Source organism: Cinclus cinclus, chromosome 10, assembly GCF_963662255.1.
Source record: "Cinclus cinclus chromosome 10, bCinCin1.1, whole genome shotgun sequence".
In the NCBI taxonomy this organism is placed as follows: domain Eukaryota; kingdom Metazoa; phylum Chordata; class Aves; order Passeriformes; family Cinclidae; genus Cinclus; species Cinclus cinclus.
This window is the reverse complement of record NC_085055.1, coordinates 14,113,053-14,134,092: the sequence shown is the minus strand read 5'-3', so window position 1 is coordinate 14,134,092 and position 21,040 is coordinate 14,113,053.

The window sequence follows — 21,040 nt, the reverse complement described above, 5'->3', positions numbered from 1 at the left end:
TTAAGCTACAATTTAGTCTGGCTCTGCTAAGACAGATCATGAATGTTCTTATTAGCATCCTGGCTTTCCCCAGGCAGGGGAGTGTGGTCTTCTTTCCTTGGTTTTGTCAATTGACAGACAGAGAGGGACAGTTCGACCTTTAGTCTGCTTTCCATTGCTGTCTTCTTCTGTTTTGTTGTCATTCTGTTCTGGGAATCTCTGAGAGAAGTCAGTAATTTCTTAACGAGGTGAATCAAGAGTGCTTTTGTCTGGTTCAGTAGGTCAGGTCCATGAAGAAGGCAGAAGAAGGGAGGATTTGACAAAAGAAGTTTCAAACTGAAAGCCTCAAGTGCAAAGAAATAATTTTTAAAATTTCTTCTACTGGAAGAAATAGACTAACTTAAAACACAGTAGCAGCACCAATTTGGTATGGAGAAATCATAGTCATTTTTCTGCAAGACTACTGTTATATTTTCATATGCTATCAGAGTAATTTTAACCACAGACATTTAAAACACAATTAAATGCCACTTCAGTGTTTACATGATTTATGACAGCATGTACTACTGTGAAGGAATACTCAGATAGTGACACCTTCACTTCAGTCTCATGCATGAAAAGAATAAACTCCATTTTTAAAATAGGTAAATTTATCTCAGTACAGAAGTATTTAAGGATGTACTGTTGTGTGACTATACATTTTCTAGCATTTCTAACACTGCTCCTCTTTTATATATATGAAGGAAATAAGAGTAGAGGCTTCTACCTTTTTTTAGCTGCTGGCAAAAAATCAGATAATGATGTCCTGTACTGTAGTGCTTTCCCATTTTAACTCTTACTTGCAGTTGTGGTTTCAGAAAATTCCTGGCTAAAAGCTTTTCAAAAACTTTTTTCAAAACCCCAGTTGTTTACTAATGTTTCCAATTATATTGCATGCTCAGTTTTGGCTGGGCAAGAAGGGGGAAAAAGATGGATGGCAACTAAGTGAAATGTAGTGTTCTTTCTAATTACATAATGCTAGAAATGAAAATTATTTGTTATGTTGTGACTTTAGGTCTTCATTTCAGTTCCAGTAAACCTTGCATAACAACTTCCTTATTCTGAAAGAGATTTGTTGTAGCAGAGTAGCAGAACAGTTTATTAAAAGAAATAAGATGCAAAAAATCTATGAGGTCTCTGGCAGCATAAGACATGATTCAACAAATCCCCAATTTCTTCAAGATATATATCTCTAGGGAGATAAAAAAATATTTCAATAACTGTCACTTCCCCTTCATGTCTAGAGGAAAGCAGGCTTGCTTTGTTTGGGGCTTGTGTTTTTGAGTACTTTTCTTATAAAATCTCAGTGCTTCATGGTCTCATGAACTTGGTGAGTGTGAGGACTGTCACTGATGTTCTGCAGATGCTCTTTTTGCATTTAAAACAAGCTGGTCTTCAGGGAATGATTCCAGATGCCCAAAATAAGTTTGTTAGTAGTTTGGGTGCCCTACTCAACTTTTAATGTCTGTCTTTACTGTGGGAAAATAAGCCCTGAAGAAACTAGACACACTGAAGAGGTTTATACCTCACAGTACAGAGTAACTGGGAAACTCTTTGTGGGCATTAAGTTTTGATCTGGTAATGCAGTAGAGGGATGAATAAGCAAAGCAAAAGAGAGAGGCAGTCATTGATAAAGGACAGTTTAATGGACTCCTGGTTATCTATAACTTTTTTGTTGGTGTTGCTATCTTCTAAAGGAATTTGAATATTAAAAAACTCTATTAAGTAATTTTACTGCACTTCTCCAATGGATAAGTGTTACAGACTGAACCTTTACAGTTTAGGCTCTTACCACTGAGAGCAACCCCAGAGTTTGCCATGAGGTGTTTTCCAAAGCACACAAACTTGTCTGATGCTTGAAGCTGTAGGAGAAAATCCAGTGAAGCTTCAGAGTTGATTCTCTATCTCACACTGACTTTATATAAAAAATAACCAATTTACAGCACATCACTGAAAGGTCTATCACTAATTCTTGGACTGTCTCTGGCAGGTTTCAAGTCACTTTCCTGGTCCACGTTTAACTTCTGGGCAATATAGTACTGCAGGACTCAAGAAGACTGAAAACCCTTAAAATGGTAGAGAATAACTTGTTTTAAAAACCAAACTCTCACTCTAAGGCTAGCATCAGAAACTGCTGGTTTTTGTCTGTGTAACTGGATGAGCACAGGGCATGCAGAACAACCACAGCACTGATGTACATAGGATATATTTGTATCTCCTCTAGAACCCTTCTGGAAAAGTGTTGAAGCCTTTTTGGAGTTGAGACTTGTGGTTTGCTCTGATCTGTGGTTGTTTTTGAATAGTGGGTGCAAAATGCTAATTATCACACAAACGAATAATTCCAAGGCATTTTGATTCCATTTTCTGTCTAGGTTCACATACAAAAATAAAACTAGGTCAAAGCTGGAGGTACTCGGTTGTTGGAGGAAGCAATATCAAACTTTTTCCTTTTTCATTTATTTCTGTCATTCTAGACTGAATTCCTCAGAGCTTGTTTATCAGCAGTATAAGGATTTGCATTTTCATTTCTCATTGTAGTAAGGGGAACTTTAGCCTTTTAAATAGCATCTCAGTTACAGAATTAATCTTTAAAAACTTGCCTGTTCTAATACGAGTAGCTGATAAAATCAGTGGTGGATAGAATCAGTAATGTTTCAGTTACCTCTTAGAAAATATTAGACACTGTGAAAAAAGTATTTTCCAGCCTCGGGGCACATTTATACTAAGGGAAAGAAACATTTTCAAGATTTAAATAAATTTACCTAAAGGCCGTAATAATCTAAATTTATAATCATCTCTGTAACTAAACACCTCTGCATACATCTTCTCAAAATTCTTCCTAGTAGAAATTATTAATCCAAATTTATAGATTTGAGTATTTTCCCTAAATTAACTGTCTTTTGACATGAAGAATATTTAAAACACCAAGAAAAACTGCTTTGGACTAGGAGATTATTTTGTACTTCCAAACAACTGTCACTGTGATCAGACAGATTATTTTCTCAGAATCGTGAAACCTTTAAGGTATGGGACCTTAAATATCATCTAGTTCCATCCTCACAGCAATGGGCACCTTCCACTAGAGCTGGTTACCCCATCCAGCCTGACCTCTAACACTTGCAGGGATGGGGCATCCAAAACTTCTCTGGATAACCTGTTCCAATGCCTTACCACCCCCACAGTAAAGAATCTCTCCCTAATATCTGAGCTAAAGCTCCCTTCTTTCAGTTTAAAGCCATTGCCCCTTTTCTGGCCCCTACACACCCTTGTAAATATTCCCTTGCCTCTGTTGTAGAAGCCCGTCAGCTGCTCCAGCAAGGGGCTCTGAGGTCTCCCTGGAGCTGACTCTTCTCCAGCTCCCTCACTGCTTCACCATCCCCTTTGTGGCCTCCTCTGGACTTGCTCCAACAGCTCCACGCCCTTCTTACTCTGGGAATTGCAGAGCTGGACACAGCCCTGCAGGTGGGCAGAGCCCCCTCCCTGCCCTGCTGCCCAGGGGCTCTGGATGCAGCCAGGACACGTTTGTGTCTCTGGGCTGGCCGTGCTCGTGGCTGGCTTCTCCTCCCCAGCACCCCCAAATGCTTCTCCTCAGGGCTGATCCTCACCCCTTCTCTGCCCAGTCCCTGCTTGGGATTGCCCTGACCCAGGGCAGGACCTTGCACTTGGCTGAACTTCGTGAGGGGCCACCTCTCCAGCCTGCCCAGGTCCCTCTGGATGGCGTCCCTTCCCTGCAGCACACTGCCCACCCCACACAGCTTGCAGCGTCAGCACGCTTACTTGGCACGGCACAGGTTGGCTGTACTGTTTTAACTGGTGTTATCTAGTAGAAATGTATTTGAAGGACTAAATATGTGCATACCGGAGATCTAAAGCAAAAAAAAAAAAAATTAATAACTCATTGTGACTGTTTACCATCACATTTTTTTTGCCACAAGCGACTTGTAAAAGAGCAATTGAATTTAAATATATCTTTTCCAGGAGATAATTTTCAACACTTTATGAATGGTTTTACAGCTTGGTAAGGAAAACATGTATTGTGAATAAGAACTCTATTCAGTGTGAGCTGTAGTCTGAATAACTGTGAACATTTCAAAATGAATCAATTCCAATTCTATTACTTCCCTTTCCTCATTAAAATCTTTACATCTTGCTTCAGACCAAGACAGATATTTTCGCAAGTTTAAAGAAAGGAGACCAGTGCATGAAAAGAAGTATTTTTGTTCTTGTTAAAATTGTCCTGCTAAGTAAATATTGATCAGATGCTGCAGAACCCCGTGGCTGAATTCATTCCATTTGAGGAGGAGGGAGGAGGAAGGCACTGCCTCAGGCTACTGTAGCTTATAAAACTATGATGAGCAAAATAGGCATGTACTGATAGTTTCAGCTGGGATGCTGGAACAAAAAAAGAGGAGTTCTGAGCAAAGTCCTTTGAACCCATTAAATTCCCTCTCCCTCTTGCAGGGTTATTGATTAGGCCTACTGCAGTGGCAGGTGAAGGCTGCAGGAGAAAAAGCAACTCCTCAGGCAGATCTGCTGACATTATTGGCTCTGTAAGAGACAAAGCTTCTCAGTGGTCGTGGTGGGAGGGCTGTGCAAGACCTGAGTGCCTTGTTGTGTCTTCTTAGTTCTCTTACCCCACGTGTTAAAAATATGTAAAAGCTTATCAAATCTCTTCTCATACCCCACAGAGCTTTACCACATCAAAGAGCTGCTTTCCAACAGAAGCTCTGAGCAATGCCAGGCTGGGATTGCTACCAGCAGCTTAGGGAAAAGGCTGGTTAAATCACTGCTCTCCCTGAAGCAGGGCACAGGTCAGCCTCTTTCCACAGAGCTGAGGAAGGGGGATGGCTCAGGGGGCACAGGGACAGAGGGAAGAAGCAGCCTTGAAACCCCCAGCTCCTGGAGAGGTCCGTGGTGAGGCTGACCTTGGAGGCAGGAATGGAAATTTGTGCTCTGTGTGCCTGCAGTGCTTCCTTACGTTAGTCTCAAGAGATTTCCTAGGATACCATCAGAGAGGAGGCGTGTGGAAATTAGTCTGTAAAACTGTAATTGTTTACAGGCCTACTTATTAATCCCTTGCTCATCTTAGTGTAAACACTTAGAGTCACAGTTCCCTGAATGCTGTGAAACTTAGCCTGAAATACTTAGCTATTTCTATGTCTGTTTAATTGTCTGCTTCCGTGCCACCTTTTCCATGGCTCTGTGTGTAATTTTGGTCCCACAGCTTTTGTAAAGGATCGAATTCTCAGCTGCTGAATCTTCTGTTGCACACTGCGATATCTCTCTGAGGTTTATCTGCTCAAGCACAGAGCCTTTGAAGGTGGCCTCCAAATATCTTGGAAAGTTTACAAGTTCATCAGCAAAGTCTGAGTTTCATGTTCCTAAAGGCAGGAGTGTGCTGGCATTCATCACCATTGGCTTTGGAGGTAATTGGAATTGCTATGTGCTAAAAAGTAGTATTTCCTCCATCTCTTCCAAATAGACGTGGTTAATTTCAGAATCTTATTATGAACAATAAACTGCAAAACTAATCTACAGCTTAACATTGAGTTACAGGCAAGCAAATCAGCTTTGCTCAAAAACAACAGCACAAGCTTTGAGCATCTGTTATGTCTAACAAGAAATTAAAGGGTTTAACTTCTTCTGTTGCATATTAGTATCTCTGCCTCTTTCCTTTTCTCTTTTTATTCTTATTGACACAATTTTTACAAAATAAGGCGTTCATTTATCTCTTTGAATATATGGTGTTCAGAATCTGATTTTTTTTACCCCAATATTATCTTGGAATATGCCAGGGAAAAAATGTATTGCATTCTTGCTGAATTTAAAGGACGGATTTATTTCCAGTGTCCTAATCTGGTTTGGTTTGAAATTTCTTAATTCTGACCGATCTTATTTTCTTGGTCAAAACCCAAACATTTTATTTTCTGGCTAACTGTCGCTCTGTAGCATAGATTTCATTTTAAATTGCTCCAAAGTTCATTAGCAAAATCCTGCTCCTTTGCTCATTGCAAAAAGCAGGCATTACCACATTATGAATGGGAATAGAAAAGCACTTCATCTTACAAGTCCATGCCACAAAGTAATTATAAAAACTAATGAGTTAACATATTTGTGCTGATTTATACTGATGTTTTCTAGTGCATATCTTTGTATTAACATATATATTTATTTTCCTTAAACACTAAGATTTTAACATTAGGAGATTTTTTTTTTTACTTGAAATTTCTCCTAAAATCAGCAATTCTTGTGAAAAGGACATCTCTGATTTAGTTTTTGATGTTCTGAACTTGTTTAAGATTTTAAAGTTTTAAAATAATAATTTTTTTCCTGTACTAAATTTTTCCACCTTTGAAATCATTTCTTAATCTGCTAATGACATTCAAGTTTTCTGGAATCCTCTGTAACGTAGTAGCAACAGTAAGGGAACACCTATACTAAATATGCAAGTAACAAAAATGGATTAAATAATAACCCATCAAATAAGTGGGTTTTGTTATATACAAACTACCATTACCTGTGAAAATCTTTCCTTTTTTTTCCATTCATGCCTTGAAAAAGAAAGCCCAGTATGAAAATAGAGAATTGACGCCTTCCAACCATAATCTTTTTCAGGAGTTGTGCTTCCCTTTTAGCCATCCTTTTTTGAAATTACAGTGTAGCCTTGAAAATCAGCACTGCCTCTCATTGTCTGTGGGTTCTATTTGACTATTGGTTAGGTCATCTCTTTTTAGCCCATCAACTCTACATTTTAAGGAAGATGATTTCATCATGATGACACATTCCAAGTTTGCATGGATTTGGCATTTTCAAGACACGGGGGGGTTTTTTATTCTTTCTTCAATTTCTGAAAGCTACATTGCTAGTTCTCTTTTGTTCTCAGAAATGCAGCTGATGATAGCTGTCTTTCTTGGATTTGGTAATGGGTTTTTCCAGTCAATCAAGGAATCATCTACATGGAAAAAAGTAATAAAAATAAATATGTTTTGCAGGAATTTCATCTATCTGTAATCTTCATGCTGAGCTAGCTTTGTTTTAAAAGAGACATTCTTCTGGTTGACTTCTTGTACTTCATAAATCCTACGATCAATATCTAATAAATAAATAATGACACAGTATCAGATTAGCTCCAAAGAAGGATTAGTACTAGAAATAATGTCTGCAGTAACTAATTACTTGTAATTAGAAAAGAAGCTGGTCTGTAACTTGGAACTCATGGAAACTGCAAAGTCCTAGACACCAGATTTCTGACAATCTAAACATGAGACCTGAATAATCCACAGGAATCAAAGAAAGTTATTGATTATCACTCAAAGAAAGATGTGGAACAGTGGCCAAACATTGTATATCACACAGAATATTAATAACTTCAGAAATTTCTCTAAGACAGAAACATTAAGCTTATTATCTTCTGTTGAAGAAATGTAGCATCTTCTTTGGGGGAAAAGAAAAACAGATTAAACAGAATCAAGGTACTTATTTCTTTCATAATTACTAGAAATTAATATATACTTAAATATCAAACCCATTCTTCCCTGATAAGAGTTTTAAAAATGCAGGATATATATATAACTTTAACAGTCAAGTTTTAAATTTCCTCTGCTAAATCCCTGAAAGTGATTATCTTTTGTTTCACTGCATTAGCTTGCTTCTGTTAAAGAAGCATTTCATGGGTGCCCTTGAACCAACAGGCAGTCCCATCACTCTTCCTGACTGCATGGTAATAGTACAGCTCCTTGGCTTCTTTATTTTAAGTACCATTTAGACAGCAAAATATACAACTTGTTTTCAGCTATTATTTGATATGGAATACATACAGCAATCCACAAGGCTGGCATCCATGCACATTTTTTATCCCTTTGAGACTCAGCATATCAGTATTTTCTGATTGCCTTATTTTTAAGCTAAATTCAGCAAGAAATGTTCCCCAAAGATCTGAATTGTGCAGGAAGGCATTGCTTTGTTATGACAACCAAGCATCCCTTCTCACCCACATGATCCTGTTTCATTTCACATTATTGCTTTTTTTTGCCTATACTTCTTTCTTTTGAAATATATAGTAAAGTTTAATATCCAGTATAAAAAAAATAAATCTTTATTTCTCTGTTTCTATCTCTTTATGCTCTATGTGCTGTGCACACCGGCCTCTTTCCATCATCTACAAACACACCAAAGAAGATTCTCTCATAAATGTAAAAATTACTGTTTCATGTAGGATGGGGTTCAGTTCTGGGTCAAAGAGTGACCTTCCTGGCAATGTCCCTTAGAGTCACCTGCCCACGTGGGGCTGCATTCTCACCACAGAGCCACTGATCTGTGCAGCAGAAAACCCTAGGTCTGTGGCTCATGATCATGAGTGTGCTAATTGCCCATCATACAATTTTTTCATTAAATTAGAAGAATCAAGATGGCTTGGGCTCAAGCTGGGTTTGAAGCCACAGAATTCAGTGTTGTTTCTAAGCTTAGGGAAGGGTTTGATGGTTTTTTATGGCAGATTGTGCTGGTTCTCAAAGGAACAATTGTACCGAGATATTTGGGAGCTGGACAACGTGAAGACATTGTAAATCTGCTGAGTTTCATAGCTTTGAATCACTGTAACTGAAAGAGAAATCTAGAGATTAATATTTTCCTTTCTTCAGAAAAAGATCTCCTTAAGGCTATGCAGCGAACTGAACAAACTTATCATTACTATGTACTGAGCCATGATGTAACAAGAATATCCTTAGGCTTAGAGAAATAGTTCTAGAAATGCATCGCTAGACATTATATTAGAAAGCACACATTATAATATTCATTACAGTAGTAGAATGTGAACTGCATGTTATTGTAAAAGAAAATCCAATTTGCTGCCTACTGCCTTCAATTTGGTTTTGACAAGTACTCAATCTTCTGCTATATTTTGCTTTCTACATTTATCTTCCTGGGCATGTTCTGTAATGTCTGCTTAGGGCAAAAGCAATAATCTTTTCATTTAATTTAGTGAAAAAGCTCATGTATTCACTATGCTTACTAGGTACAACAATATGAAAACAAATCCCACTTGCTAAAGATCCATTTGACAATAGGAAATAGATTCTGACTTTTTAATTTAGGCATAAAACTGCAGAGGGCATATAAAGGATGCAGATTTACAGGGCTCTACCCTTTATTTATGAGTGGTTGCAGGAGAGTGATTTGCAAAAGCCCATTTTATTTTACCTGTGATGGATGAACTTAAGACGGTCTAAAAATAATTTTATTTGACCCTTGCAGAACAGCTCTGGAAAGTACCAAACTTATTTGGCTTTGTTAAAAATCTGAGAATTTGAGTTCTGCAATGAGTGTTTCTTCAAAGTGGAGCGTAGTTTTAATTACATTAAAGTTGTCTCCTTTGGAATTTAGCTCACTGCAAATCATGGGAAGGAGAGAGGGCAGAATTTTAGTACAAATTCAATCAAAAACTTAGCATTTATGTCATTGAAGCAGTACTGTGTGATCAAAGGGAAACCAATCTTGCCAAAACTTTAGTTGTTTTAGATCTGAATTTTGTTTTGCTTTATGCTTTTTTCCCCCCTGAATTTGTACAAAAAAAATGTGAAAAGAACATGTTTTGTCTTGCGTGTGGTAAAAATACATCCCTAGTTATCTTATTCATTTTACCTCAGAAGGAAGTGTGATTTTTTTGGATAAGCTCCTCAGTTTGCCTAACTAACAAATGCCTCCAGTTCTTTGCTCCCCAAGTCATGTGTCCCAGATTTTAAAAAATAATGTTTGTATAAATTTTTGCTATGAAGCTCACAGAATCAGGTAAGCTTACCACACTGATCTAGAAAGCCATTTTCAGCCCAATTCCTCCACCTCCTTTCTGAAATAAACAAAAAAAATAAAAGGATATTAAAGTTTGTCCTTTATAGTGCTATTAAACCCGATGTCTTATCCCTTCAAACAGCAAGCAACAGCATCTTTCCTGTTCCCTCATTTATAATGAGGAATAGCTGAAGGGAGACACAGTTGGATTCATTGTTTTTTCCAGGAATAACCATCAGTCTGAATACCAGGAGCTATACCATTACCTTATGTATTAGGGACTGCTTCTAGTGATGGCTGAAAAATGACAATTATTTCTTATCTCCTCAAACTGGAAGGAGGCAACATAGCCTCAAGCAAAAACAACCACAGACACATGGTTTGTGGAGCAGTTTTTCTAGAATTAAATATTGCTAGAACAAATGTGATATTTCTCAGACCTCTGAGTTTACATTTTCAGTTGGTCAAGTATATATATATGAAGTTTAGTAGTGTTTTGTTCCACAGCTAGAAATGTATTTAATTCTTCAGAACCAAATACTGCAGGTGCTGCCTCGGTAAAATTCCTTCAGACTTCAAAAATGCTGTAGGATTTGACCATGTGGAAGCTGCTCAGCAACATAACAGACTTTTTCTTTACTTCATATAAATGTCTGATCTCTCTTACGCACTTGTGAGCAACTTGATGTTTTTCACTAAGGCATCCAGACCCTATGGATATGGGTGTGATTTTAAAACTGTGGTGCCACATATGCTCTAGAGCTCAGTTCTCAGTCACTACATTTACAACTGATTGCAGGTGTTTCTGCATGACCTGAAGATAGCTGAAATTTAGCCAGCAACTACAGAACTGTGATTCTGCAAATTCCACCAACTTGCTGCATTACCCCAGAGTTTCACATTACTCTCTTTTGGCATAAGACTTTCTGTAGACTCTTAAAGTTTAATTTCTTTGGTATGTCCCAAGCTACCTCAGCTGTGGCAAAGCTGAACATCTTGTGACTGAACCTGACTTGTCTTATCCAGCAAAAAGCCCAACCAGGACTTGTGTCTTTTCAAACTGAGAGGCTCAAAATTCAGGATGCCTTTCAGAGCAGATTTGCAGAATTAGGTACAGTATTATCACTGAAAATATTGATGAGACCAACCATTGACCTGGGGAGGAAATCCATAAACATTCAGTGCTGCCTTTCCCCCCTCCTCCCTTCCCACACATCCTTACATGAATGTGCTGGCATGGATAACTTTCTCACCTATCCCAGTGCTACTGATGCTCCTGTGTGAAAAGAAGTCAGCAGAAAGAGTGCCAGGACCAGAGCACACCACATCAATGCCCCTGCAGAGGTACAGGCTGAGGAAGCATCTCTGTATCCCTGGTCAGACTTCTGCATGTTCTGAAAGTGCTGTGATATTTTTGCTCTGAAAGAACATAATTTCTTCCACAGCTTTATGGTTTTAAGTTTTCTGCTTCACTTTGTAGTCTAAATTATTTCATTTTCCTAAAAATTATTCAATATATTTTTTTTTTTTTTGCTTAAAGCTCTTAATCCTTAACCAATCTGGAAATGCAAAAGAACTTCAAAACGCACTCCTTGGTGATTTAGCCTTGTATGTCTTCATTCTTCATCAGCCTATTAACAATCCTCTCACTTCTCTCATCTGTTGACTTCCTTCTCTCTTTGCTGTAAGCTTTTACCACAGACAGCCTCTCACAGTAATCAGTAAGTTTCATAAACTGTAATCGTGCCAGATAATTAAATAAGAGCTCTATTTCAAATCAATTTAAATCCATATGGCTTTCAGAAATGACAATTGCTACACTGTAAAACCAGTGAATAAAACCCTTTTGAATACTTAAATCAATCCCAACTTTGTTTCATCTTTATCTTCAGAAAGCGATTCCTGCAAATGTCAATACTGGCCTAATAGATTGGATGATGATATCTTGTATATGTTAGCTCCAGAACTGCACTTGCATTAGGTCAGTTAAATGACTGTAATTGTTGCTTTTCAACACAGCACAAATAGAAGCTGTATTTATAGCAGTGCTGAAGCATTACTATGTACATAACTGGGTTTCTCCTGTTTATTGTGCACTGTAGATACGTAGCACCTACCATAGGTTTATGAAATAACAGCCAATAACGATGCATGGCTGTGTAGAATGGATATTTTCATATGATTGGGGAGATGTTTTCAATGGGTTTTTATTGTTTTGTTTTCTCTAGGATCATGACCTTATTTTGAATGAAAGATCCTGTGCTGTACAAGTTCATGGGCAGAAGTATTCCTTTTTCCTTAATCAAAGTCAGTGAGTGGAATGAAATTATACAACAGGTCACAGAGTAAATCACTGGCATAACAGAAACCATCTCTACTGAGTCCCATCTGAGAAGCCCTATACAGTAGAGCATCTTCAAAAGACTAAATTGCTTTATATCTTTATTACATCTGAGAGTCTGCTGTTGTCAGTCTATGAACACCAAATATATGTTTCACAAATTCACAGTGTTTGCATTAAAATAACAGCTAGCATATGTTCCTGAATCGTATTTGTTTAATGACTCCAAGTAATCTGAAATCGTGACTATAAAAGCAACTGTCACAAAATTGTCCATATCTATATGCCTGGTGATAATGGTCATCCATCCCAGGAGGGTAATAAAGAAGAAAAAACAGGAGTTATCAGGGGCAGTTGCTGTTTGTAGCCAACTATTTGTAGCCAACTATTTGTCTGGCTTCAAGGGCCTGGACGATTTGCAGTTATTGAACAATAGCAATCCAAATTACTAAAATTAGTAGAAAATACATAGTATTTGTACCTTGTTCAAAACCTGCAGCTGGCAGAGACAGTTAATTAGTCTGGAATTTACATGAAAAGCACCAGTAATGCCCTGACTGAAGTGATTAGCTGGGCCTGTAATATGTTTTTAGTAGGAATCACACTTCTGAAATCTAAATTTTAATTTCCAGATAGCATCATAATGTGCCTGTGCTTTTTAGTGAGAATGGAAAATGTCACAAATTGCATTGCTTCCCAGGTGAAATTACCATTATGGGAGGGATTTGAACCACATCTGTCTAAAGGCTTGTTCAGAATGTCTGGTGGGCTCAGCAGCTCTCCCAGCTCAAACTGCTGCTGCTGAGTTAGCAGGCACTGCTGAAGGAGAACTTTATTAGAAAAATTGACAAAGCAAGAATCACTGATGGTACAAAAGTGTCTGAATGAATGAATCCAGTCATGACCCTTGGGTCATAGTGGCAAAAGAGCCAACTGTCTAAAAGCAGAGGCACGTAAAAGGCAGTGAAATATAATTTGGCTGTGTTGTGGAACCTTTAATACTAAAGGAGGCATGCACAAATGGGAAACAGAGCAGTTGTCTCTCAAAGGCTATCAAAACCCGCTAGGTTAAAAAACCAGCCAATATAAAATACTGATTGCATTGATATATTTACTAGGGGTAAAGAAAGGAAGAGGACCTACAAATATATTAGGTGAAAAAGAGTGAAATTAGGCAGGGTCTCAATCAGGGTCTAAATGCAAGGGAGGAGGAATTCTAAGCCCCTCTTCTGTCTTTGCAAAAAGGTTAACAATGACCTGATACTTATGAGTCTAATCAGGCTATAAGATACAGCCAAAATGGATTTAGCAAGAACTAATAGTATCAAACTGATTCGATTTTCCTCTTTGACAGAAAGCTCAGGCTCTAAGGAGAAGCAGTCAATGTGCTGAACTGGAAATTTGGATAAGGCTTAGAATCCTTTTCACTGAAAAGTTCATGAGCAATTGATGGAAATACAGGCAGGAGAAAATGCTCTTAAGGTGTAGCTGAACACTCAATTTGGGAAATTATAATTGAACATCAATTACCTATAGATCTTTCAAGTTTCTGGAAAGCTCTTTTCATTTTAACATATTTCCCCTCTTCCTTTTTCCCCTTCTCTTTTTCTTTTGCCAGAGAATTAAGTAAGATTCAATAATTGTGGTTTAGGAACTGCTTTCTTTGCATTTATTTTCTTTGTCAATAAGTAAAATTTTCCTAAGGTTTGAAATGCTCAGCACAGTGACTGAAAAGATACAGAAATTTTATGTTCACTTTCTTCAGTATCAAGGGAGCAAATAAGAAAACCAGGGTTTCCCGATATAGGTTTATGAGATCTTAGGGTTATGGCTTTGAGGGCTTTTTTAATGTATATTACATTTGTTAAATTTATTACTTCCCTGCTAAATAATATTATGTAAAGTATTTAGAGGTTTTTTTTTTCTACAGGGTTCTAATAAACAGATTAGAAGAGGCCAGATCTGTGGGTAGAGGAAGTTGACATTGATTTGTTGTTTCAACACAATGGGCTGATGGGAAGTTGAAGCCTGGCTCGGGGAGACAGGAGGGATCCTGCTAATCTACATGTCACTTAGGAGAAAAGGTTCTTATGCAGAAATTTTCCCATACATGGTTTGTGTTAGTATTCCTGTCAACACACATAACTGCTGAATGACAAAGATTAACAAGCCCATGGCCACAGTAAGCTTTTTTGTTTTCTTATTTTTGAGCTTCTCATATCCGTGATTAATAATTTGTCAGAAGGCTCAAATTCTACACTCAGAATGCTAAATACATTAGTAATTAAAGCTCTGCAAAATAACACTGTAAACAGAATAGCCAGTGAGCTTTCAGATATCCTCTAAAATACAAAGATCCTCTGAAGGAGGAAGGGACAAAGCGATGTAGGACAGGGGGAAGAGGAAATGTCTGTGCCCAGAGATTAAGTTCTGAGTGAAAAATAATAAATTATCTAAGTTGTAGTTTCCTTTGAAAATAATAACTTAGGAATAATTAAAAACTACCAAGAGTTGTAAAACCAATATCAGCATCCACTGATACTTAGGGGTTCTGTAAACCAGTATTTCTAAAACTTTTTATTTATCAAACAGTTGTGAATCTTTGCAGAGAAAAAAAAAAAAAACAAAAAAAACCCCCACAAACACCCAACAGAGCCAGTGTTACTGCAATGTTTTCAGTTACTACTGAAAATTTTGCTAAATTTTGCTTTTATTTCCCTCACTGGTTGTTCATTTCTTTGCATGCATGGGAACACATGCATCTGTTCTATTCTTTCTCTCTTTTTGTTTTCTTAGGGAGGTGGGTATGTCTTAGATGCTTCACAGTCACCATCTGATCTATTAAAGCTCCCATGACCACAGGACATGACAGATAAACATTGCTGGTATCTTGAGGCAGTAACCTCTGCATCTGGTGCTTCTCTAATTTAGATGGGAACTCACAGCCCAGTCGTATCCCAGTTAAGAAAAAAACAAAAGCTAAAATATAAAAATAGAACAGATAGCCAGTATGAAGGAATCTTTGGGACTTAGCTAAATAAACATTTCAGGTAGTCCTGGCTTCCCCCCTTTGTCCTGTTGGGGAGGTATTCAGGAAAATTTTTACTTGGTTTATTTTCAAATTAAAAGAAACTACAGCTGACATTGCTGTCTCGGTCAGTACTTTACTTTTTTGAACAGTTGCCAGATTCAGGTTAGATAGGACATTTTCTGAACTCCCTTGGCTGCAGAAAAGATGGGTGGAGGTTCAGATCCATGCAGTGGATACCTTTTGCTTGGGCTTCAGGGGAAGGCGTCTTTCCCTGACTTTTGCAGAAGATCCTGCAGCGCTGCTGATTCCCATCCCAGCGTCTGGCAAGGCAGCTGTGATGTGCCAGGGCACTGGGAATTTCAAAGACCGTGTGGAGAGCCCTCCCTCCTGCTGAGTGCCTCTATAAAAATAATTTGACCTCAGGGAATTTACCCGGCAGGCCATGGGGAAAATGAGCAGAGTCACCAGTTATTAACATGAGGATGTCGAGTGTATCATTGTACATCAGTGTAGCTGCTGTTGCTGCAATCAAGGCATGACAGCAAGGAAAATTAGGAGAAAAAGCCCTTCCCATCTATTTCAGCTGTACTGCCCTCATTAGAAAAACAAAACCAAACAAAAACCAGTTTGTGATAGCCTTGAAATGTCATGTAAGTTAAACGCTGATATTTCTTTCAAAGGTTTGATCCTTGTGTAGAATCTAAGAAGCAAAGATATTCTCCTGTTTCTATTGCTCAAATTGCCTCACTCTACTTTTCTTTCACCTTTATAAATGCTAGAATTGATTATATATGTGTGTGGTGCATTGTAGGATTGTTTAGTATGCCGTATTACAAAAAGATATAAACTCTTTTCTGTGAATTTTAATAATACTCTTCACATTAATATTTTCATATGCATGCACAGGTAATACATCTGTCTGATGTATTTGTGTAATATCAGCATGATTGAATGCTGCCTTTACCAGTAAATGCTGAGATTAGGAATTTACTGGAAAGAAGTCATGGAAAGTTTAGAGACTGACTTCCAACAGGATTTGGAAATGAAAGTTCTTAATAGATCATTCTGCATTTAAATGAAGATTGTGTAGCCACATATGTATAAGCTTAAGGAACTGCTCTAGGTTGTCTGAGAAATGGAATTCAGTTTGATCTGGATCACTTGTTTAGGTACCAAAGAAAGGTATTTCAAGAGTGCTTGGAATGATAAGATTTAAGAACTAGTTTTTGGAACCACTGTTACAGACTACAGTATAATCTGTAAGTAAAAGAAGCAGCACTAGTTGATATTGCTCACCAATGTTTTCATTTCTCTGGAGGATTTTTCATGTATGTCTGTGTGTCTACAGTTCTTGAAACTGTTGCCTAATTGCAGATCAGTTTAACAGAAGGTAGTTCTGTCAGTATCCTGAGTTAATCTCAGCAGCATTTGAGATCTGATCAGTCAGAGGAGAGGCGCCCTGTCAGTGCCTTCCTTGGGGGAACAGATGAATGTTGACATCAATTCTTACCAGATATCAGAAAGGAAGAGAATGCTTCTGAAAACGTCCCCCTGTAGGAGAGACCTCAGTCAGAGCCAGTACCAAAGCACTTAACCATGGAGCACATCTGAAAGAAACCAGGATGGGAAATGAAGTCTGTTAAATTTATTTTGGATGTTGGGGTCTTCGATTTCTGCTTGTGCTTCATGGAAAACACTTTAGTTTCTGTGCTATATAAGACTGAAGATGTACATTTATTTACTGCCTCCACAAAACTGTGTATTTTGAATGGACATAAAACCATCAATTTTTGTTTCTTTGTTTTTCCCCTGTGGCAAATTATTATGAGGAATTTCTCAAAAAGAAAAAGAAAGCAGGTGAAGTACATATTTTGTTAGAGTTTACAAGTAGAGAGGCATCACCTATGGATAGAGTTTACTATGAGGTCAGTAGCAGGCAAAAATATTCTTAGTGCACAATTATGTTTTAAGTAATATATAAATTTATTGCAGCAGTTGTGTGAATTGGTGCACTTTCTCTTGGAAGAAGGAAGAGCAGTAAAACTGAGAGCAGCAAAACCTGACATGTGGACATTATTTATAGGAATTACTTGTTATACATCCAGTTCTGGACGCCTAGTGTGGAAGATGTAAATATTCATTTGAGGATCACCCCTTCAAAGTGATTTTAGTGGACAGTAGGAACTACTTGGTAACTTTGCAGAGCTGATTTGACTGATGTTCATATAAATAGATATGTCCACAAGGACTGGTGTTTAGTTGAAATTCTATGTTGTATTTTAGCATTCTATTAATGCTAAAAGCCATTCAAATCCATCTAATTCATGCCTAGTGGGGATGCTTACAACAGATAGAGAAGATTTGTTGGGTAAGTCAGGGCTTACCAAGATTTGTTCCATGATAGGCTTACTGTCAAAGAGGGGGACGATGGCACATCTGGATGGGATGTGCAGGACAGTCACTGCTCAGCTGCGGAGCAACGTGCATGCTGACTTGAGGTGCTCCAGAACTAATGTGTGCTCAGACTTCTGTACCCAGCCTGCCAAATCATTATAAATATACCTTGATTTTCAGGAATTTCACTAAAAGGAAATGTAAAGATCTGCATAGCCTCGTAAACTAAGAAGGGATTGTTTTCTATGAAAGATAAGGAAGGTTTGTAGTTACTTTTGTATCTTTAAACCTGATTTGGCTCTGAAAATAATCCGTGTTTGAAATACTGTGTTATACCAGGCCACTGACTCTTCTGCATTCCTTGAGTTATCTCTCAGCTTTCAAAGCTGCTATCCCATTCCCATCTCGCCTGACTGAAATGTCATCAGCTCCATTTTTGTCTTATTTTTACCTTCTAGCAAAGGATTTGAAGTTCACACTAAGTATATTTTATATTCATAACCTTACCCAGCTTTAGGGTGTATGACCTGTCGTCACATAAAATACTTTTTATATCTTTATATCCAGTGGGGTTGCTTCACTTTGTTCTCCTATTAAGAATTTTGAACTCCAGCCATGTGTGAGTTTTGGGATGGACATTTGAGCTGTTGCTGTCCTGGCTCTCCCTCACACTCTGAGCAGGACTAACCACAGTCACAGGTGTTGACTTAAGGACTCAAGTGGTTTTCAGGCTGACACCTCTGAATCCTTAGCTGACTTTAAGAACTGATTAGATAACTTTAAAAACTACCCAAAAGAATTAATTCTGCTTGGGTTTTTTTTTTTGTTTTGTTTGTTTTTTTTTTTATATAATGAGAATAACTTTCATATGCTCCTGCTCTGAATAAATAATTTCACTGTGGTTTGTGATTGAATTATTTTCTTAGCTTAGGAATAAACAATGATTTTGTCAATAAATTGCCATCAGTTGAGTCTTACTCATCAAAAGCACCATCATTGTGAGAAAGCTGGCAGTAACATCACAGCTGCAGGATACATTTACAGGGCTGAGTATTCTTCTAAAGAACTAGCAACCATTTTGCATTGATCAAAAATTTTTGACCCAATAACAAAATACGGATCCAGCTAGCAGCATAGTCAGTGGATTTGCATTACCTTTAATTGAATTGCATATTATGAAGATGAAAATATAGAATCATTCTTAAACTATCCCAGAACTATTTTGAAGACATTTTAAGCAGAAAATTTGTGAAGTACTCTTGCAAAAGGAGAGGGTTTTTTGTTAAATGTTTTTAACTGCTTTCTCATTTTACATTTTTTAAAAAATATTTCAAATTATTTAAAATATTTACTTTTGTTTTGTATCAAACCAATCTATATTTTACTCCGTATTGTTCTATAGCTAGAGACAGTGTTATTAATATATTCTTTCTTATCTCACATTTTAGAAGTAGATACATTTATAAGAGGCTATGCCCCATTGCTAATTCTAGATTCTGGTTTCTATAATGTGAAAAAAACCCAGATATATTACCATATTTTAACATGTTTGTCAGAGACCTTGGAATCAGCAATGCCATGGTGTTATTTACTGTTATTAGAGATTTGAGGTAGGATGATCAAGAATAATTACAGAAGAATTTCCTAAGACTAGTGACTGGGCACTGAAATGGTGAAATTCAGTGTAGATAAATGAAAAATGACACAGGGGAAGAAAACCATGGAGCTTGAGCTCCACAAATAAAATTCTGTGGCATTGTTAATTGTCAAGAGCAAGACCTTGGGATAGTTATAGATAGCGCTGGAGAAAAGCATCAGCTCGGTATTTGGTGAGTGTCCAGGAGAAATCACCTTTTAGGAATTATTAGAGAAATAATAGAAAATAAGCAAATCTTATATCTCTGTATAAATACATTGTTCATCAACCCTGCAAATGCCTTGCATTTTTCTGATGTCTCTCCCATCTCAGAAAGCTTATTTTGGAATGTGAAAGCTTTAAAGAAAGGAAATAAAGATGATGAAATTATTTGTACATATGAATTTTCTAAGTGTGCTGGGGCTTTTTGGTGTCAAGAAGACAATTTAGAGGGAGAATTTAAATATATTTGTATTTAGAGTTTAAATTTTTAATTAGTCTATGAATACAAATATATTTAATATGACATTTGAAATTCCTAATTTTTTTGTCCTTTACTGTGACTGTTGATATTTTCTTTATGGAAGCATATTCTTAAGGAAAAGATACTTAACTATGACCTAACTTGACGACTTTATGTGGTGTCAGTTATTCTTTAGAAGTCAATGATAAAATCCAGTCAGATTAGAGACTGGAATATATAAATACACTTTCACGTGATAAAAATTCATTTAAAATATCAGATGAAATGCTGCTCATTCATTACAGTCAGGCAACATTTGTATTTGCTTCAAGGGGACTGCTCATTTGACTAAGAACTTTATCCATTATCACCAAGTCCTTTCAAAGCTTGGATCAATGCCAGGCTAAAAGTTCTCCATTCTTATCTCTTGGAGCCAAAGGAAGCAATGAAAAGAGAGGAAAGAATTACAATAGATGTTCTTATCCACTGGCTTAATCAAGCAAGCATTTATCACCCCATTTCTTTTGAAAAGAGAAGAAAAACCTCACTTTTTGAATCTCCTGACCTTGTAAGTTAGACAGGCTGGCCTGTTGTATGACAGGCTCAGAAGATAACCTTCTCCTTTCCTTTCCTGAGTTAAAGGACACATATTCTGCAAAGGGAAAAGAGAAGATCAGGGTTGTATTTACTTTAAGAAAGAGCAAACTGGTGAGAAGTGCGCCACTGATGTGAGAAGGGAGGCACTCTTCTGTTACTCCATTTTACTGGATCCCTGGCTCCTGGCATTACATGGAAGGGCGTCAGTGGTACCCGTGAGAGAGCACTGAGATCCTTCCAGTGGTGTGGTGCAAAGATTCTTGTTATCCAGGCAGGGCACATGCAAATGGGAGGAGAAGCAGAACCCTTCCAGTCTTTTCTGGCCTTTTATCAGTCTTCCTAGACCTATTAAGTGGTTTTATCTTCTGTGTAGGGAGAAGTTGCATTAAAAAAAAGCAATTAAAATGAGGTTTATAAATTTAATATACAGGATATATGTGTGTGTGTGTGTTTTTAAGAGAAAATTAATGTTCCCTGTAAGCAGTGTAGAGGCACTGCTGGTGGCAGGGAAGATGTAGCACCTTGAAGTGCATTCAGATATAACCCCACACTTCCACTTGCTAAACCTATACTGTCTGGTTGTTTGGGAGAGAATACTTCATGGAGAATTGGAAGGAAAAAATTCAAATAAATCCTTTTTCTTTGTCCTTTAAGCTGCACAGAAATACCAAACTGCATTTTGACCTTATCTATCTACGTTCATCTTGTTTTACTCTTCTGTATAATTGAGGTGATCACCTCAGCCTTAAATACCCCTTGCATTTCCATCTTTTC